At 25.4% G+C, this 5,381-nt stretch overlaps 1 pseudogene; it reads left to right on the top strand.

The window, feature by feature from the left end:
* The first annotated feature begins 618 nt into the window (after nucleotides 1-618).
* On the top strand, nucleotides 619-1,376 carry LOC113005651 (annotated as a pseudogene).
* The last annotated feature ends 4,005 nt before the right edge of the window (nucleotides 1,377-5,381 follow it).

The following is a 5,381-nucleotide window of genomic DNA, read 5'->3' on the forward strand; positions in this document are numbered from 1 at the left end:
TAATGATTTAAAATTTATTAATTCTGTCAAGACTTATGATTCAAACAGTGATGCTGAACAAGACAACAATCCTGTCAACTCAAGTACTCATATTTAACTTAAACTAGAATTAAAACTTCTAAATATATAAAATACTGAATTGTAATTTTTTTTTGTTATTCTTCTTTTAAACATTGTAAAATTTTTAGCCTTACAAGTCGCAGAATAAAGTAGAATCTGGTTAATCCATAATCAGTATCCTACAGAAGAAGTCATCAATAAATAAGATGACTCATATGTGTTACGTTCACAAGATTGTGCTAACAAATTGTTCAAAAACGTTAATGAAATAATTAAAAAGTGACCGCTATTGATTTCAAATTTTGGATACACATTGGTAATAACATAACTACACTGGCGTTTATTACTTTTAATTTATATTTTTTTATTGCATTCACGTATATGAATTACCTATTATAGTTAAATATTCTTATATATTCACAGATTGAAAGAGATTTTGAAAAAAAGTATCCCGAATATAAAGATAAACTCATTATATCATGGAATTCGAACTTTGCAAAATTTCATAATTTGTTTAAAAAAAAAATTTCTACAGCAGATCAAATAAATGAAATTTTGATGCAATCAGAATCATTAAATCTAGGTAAATGTGTATATTATTTACTTAATTTTTATTATTAATTTATAAAGAAGTAATTTGTTAGATGTTTTTATATAATGATAATGTGTATTTCAGACAGCAAAACAGTTCTTCAAATATGGATATTAACAACTATCATAGCTCCTAAATCAATAAAAATTCGTGTAAAAACAGAAGATCGCAGGACTGTTTAGAAGCCCACAATTTCTGAAAGCCGAGATGGCATTCTTGTTCATTGCAAGGTTAGTTTGACATTTGGGGTTTTATCAATATTAATTTGTTGTTAATATTTTAATCTAAAATACATAGCATTGATGATATTTTTTGTTAATATATTAATAAGACACAGTATTAATAAAATAGATTTTTATTCCTTCAGATACCTGGAGACATTGAAAATGTCTGCATGTACAAACAGAATAAGTTGTCCCACATGAATCTTACAATGCAGCCCTTTATTATCATTGTTAGATCTGAAATAACTATGATCGAAAAAGTATATGTGCGTATTGACAAAACCATGTATGAGATGCCATCGGTATTGAAAGCCATTGATGTACTTTTTAAGATATTCATTACCTTTAACGCATGTTATCCGAAAGAATGGGAGAATTTGTGGTACTTAATTCAGTGGGGTGTTTATGAAATTTATACAGCTTTGAATGAAAATATTCCATTTGTTTGCAGTGCTTTGCACAAAATAAAACAAGGTTAAGTTTTTCTCACATTTCGGAAAACATTTAAATTGATCATAATTTTTTAAGATATCTCATATAATGCGTGTTCTATTTACTATAAAAAATAAGGTCTTTTTAATATATAATATTATATTTATCATACAAATTATTGTGATAACTAATTCGAAAAAACTAAAGATTCCACTATATATAAATCTGAATTCAAATATAGCAACAAATTGAAGAAATAAAAATAAAATTAATATGGAGATGTAAAATTCAATTTTAAAATGGACTGTCAATTCTGTTAAAAAAAAATTTCTGAAGATACTCAAATTCACCTAAAGCATTTGAAATCTTATCATTCATTTGAAATATCATATAAATGTATATTTTTTAATTGGTACAGAAAATTTTTTAGATTTTTTGCATTGGAAAAACACGTAAAAGAATGCTCATTTAAAATTGATCGAACAAAATCTGTTTCGAATAAAGCTGTTCAAAATATGTCACATATTAAAAAAACTTATTTTGCCGAATTTACTAAAAATGAAAATTTCTCAATGTCAGTAGATGATCAAAATTCCTCAAATAATGATATATTAGAGACTGACAATATTCGAAATTATGTGTTAATATTTATCGCAAAATTATATAACAAACCTAATGTTCCTAATGTGTTGTTCAAGAAATTGTCGAAGAATTGCAAGAAACCATTCAAAATGTTTCAGAACACTATCATAATAAATTGAAAAAGCAATTAACTTTTGAGTTTCATGATGCTTTAGATAACTGTTTTGATATTTCAATATTAAAGGACATAAGTACAGAATACAAAATGTTTGAGTATCTAAAAAAATCGAATATTTTTATTCCACCGCAATCATTCATTATAAGTGATTTGTATGATGATAAAAAAGATAGACAAAAGACAATTCAAACTATCAAAAAATGCGAAGGACAGATTGTTTAAATGCGTGAAATACTAAAATGTCAATTAGAACTTCCTGGATTTTATGAAAAAGTAATAAATAGTATTAATACAGACATTTCATCTTTATATACTAATAAAATGTATACTAGTGTTTGCGATAGGATTATTTGGAAATCATAACAAAAATATTACGTAGGTTAAATAGTAATTCCATTATTTTTGTATTACGATGATTTTGAAACTGGAAATCCTTTAGGAACTGCAGCCGGAATTCATAAAGTAGATGCGTTGTATGGCTCTATAGCGGTTCTTTACCTGATGAATGTGCCGTTTTATTAGAAAATATTTTTTTAATATAATTCATTTATTCATTTGATAGAACGCGTTTTGGAAATAGTAAATGTTTTGATAAGGTTATTAGTTTTCTAAGTAACACAGGAATCGTTTATCTGCGATACAAAGGGTTATGAAACTAAAGTACATTTCGTTGTAGTTGCTTTAATAGGAGATATTTTAGGTTTAAATAATCTTTTAGGTTTTAATGAAAGCTTTGCTAGCAAATATTTTTGTCATATTTGTAGAAAATCTACAACTCCGAAATCTACAACCTGTTGCGGAATTTTTGAAGATGAAAATTTATTGCATACGTCCAAGAATTATGCTAAAGATATCAAAAATTTTTCACATGGTATAGAAGAAGACTGTATTTTTAATAAAATACCTCATTTCGATTGCACGATAAATTATACATGTGATATAATGCATGATCTATTTGAAGGCGTATGCAGATACAATCTCGCAAGGATCATACGTCATTGTGTGAACAAAAATTATATGACATTGGAACATTTCAATCAACGAATTAAATACTTCAATCATCAATTGGATTTTGATCGAGGAAATAAAATTCCTTTTATTAGAAGCAAACACATTAATAAGGGTTATTTAATCATGACCGAAGCAGAAATGTCAGCATTGGTGTGCTATCTTTCTATGATTATCGGAGATTTTGTACCCGATTATGACGAAGTTTGGGATTTCTATCTTACATTGTACGAAATTATCAAAATATCCACAGAAAGTATAATATCTGAAGATCAAGTTAATTATTTGAGATATTTAATTCGTTCACATCTTGAAATGTTCATGCAACTATTTAAGGAAAAATTAAAACTTAAATTTTATTTCATGGTTCACTATCCTCTAATTATTCGAAAAGGGGGACCATTAAGAAATTTGTCTTCTATTCGGTATGAAGCGTTCCACAAATTAACGAAAACTTATGCATCTATTGTAACTTTTTGGAAAAATATTATTTTATCACTTGCGACAAAATTACAATTACATTTTTGTTATAGATTTTTAATTAAAAAAAGCCTTGATGATTCATTAAAAATAGGAAAAAAAATTGAAAAAACGTCTGTTGAATTAACCAACATTTCTCAAATAAATAGTAAACGCTTGATTGAAATTTCTTGGGTACAGTACAATAATACTTTATTTAAAACTAATTTTCTAATCATCATAGATCAAGATGAAAACAATTTGTTATTTGGAATAATGACTCGTATTTTATTAGATGAAAACCAACATATATTTGTTTGTTACAAAAGATGCATTACTTTAGGTTTTGATACGCATTACATGGCATATAAAATTATTTTATCGCGTGAAAATAATTCAACATAATTAAATTTTATAAAAATTTCTAAATTGTTAAATATAAAAACATGTAATTATCATATTTCAGGGAATAAAAATTATTTTGTTTCAGTACTCGATGTTTAACTTGTTTTAATTATAATTAATATTATGTGTACATATACACACGCGCGCGCGCGCAATTGGCGCTGCTAGATGTATATAAATATAAAGTTGTAAAATGTAATAGTTATAGTAATATAACATATCTTACAATTCTGAACTTATCCTACTCTTAATATTCGCATTTACAACATGTTTAACACTGTTACATTTATATAAACCTATTCTATTTTTATTAATTTTAAACCGCATATTTACCCAAATTTCTGACATATGCATAAGCTGTTTGTTATATTTATCATATTCTTTTTTATTCAATTCTTCTCTTAATTCTGTCCTTATCTAGCAGCGCCAATTTTGTGCACATTAAAAATTTTTTATTTCAATGAAATTTTCTCATTTTGTCTTGTTTTCTCTTTAATTCTTTGAAATAAAATGTTATATATTCCATTAAAACTTATTAAAATTAAATACATCCACTTGGGTTAAAGCAGAAAGATTTATCAATGGGAATACAAACATAAATACTACTTGAATTTTGTTTTAGAAAACATTAATAATATCACAACTTGCGTTTTATTACAAAAATGTTTTAATAAATTTGTCTGATTTTGTACTACCTCCTCTTTAATTTTCTGATTAAATTAAACATTTAGATTGAATTTTAGATAATACAATTTTAAGATATTATTTATTTAAGGAAATACCACTTGGGTTGGAATAAAATTTTTCAATGAGAATTAAAGATGCTATCACTCGAGTTTTTAAAATAAGTTTTTTCAATGACAATTTTCAATGACAGAAAGTCCATTTGGGTTTTGTATAAAAATTAAACATACTATCACTTGGGTTTTATAGCAAAAATATTGTCTTTATATATTGTCTTTATAATTGGCGCAATTTAAAGATTTTTTCCTTTTTTTGGAAAAAATGCACATTATTTAGATTGAATTAGTTTTATTACAATTTCAAGATATATATTTTAAGTAAATACCACTCAGGTTTGAATAAGAGATTTTATAGAAATTAAACAATACAAAAATAGTATCATTTAGGTTAGACATAAATTAAAGATACTATCACTTGGGTTTTATAGAATCAAAGAAAAAATTTTGCAATGAGAATACATAGTACAAAGTAGTACTACTTGGGTTTTGTAGAATTAAAGTTAAAGGTTAAATTACCACATAGGTTAGTATAAAAAAATTGTTTTGTTAAAATACAAAGATAGTACCACTTGGGTTTTATAGAAAAATAAAAATATGAAGTGTTTATTTTAAATATGCTCTTTGTAATTGGCGCAATTTAAAGATTTCACACATTTTTTGGAAATTATGTATCACTCAAATTAAATAACATAATTTAA

Source organism: Solenopsis invicta, chromosome 3 (assembly GCF_016802725.1).
Source record: "Solenopsis invicta isolate M01_SB chromosome 3, UNIL_Sinv_3.0, whole genome shotgun sequence".
Lineage (NCBI taxonomy): Eukaryota > Metazoa > Arthropoda > Insecta > Hymenoptera > Formicidae > Solenopsis > Solenopsis invicta.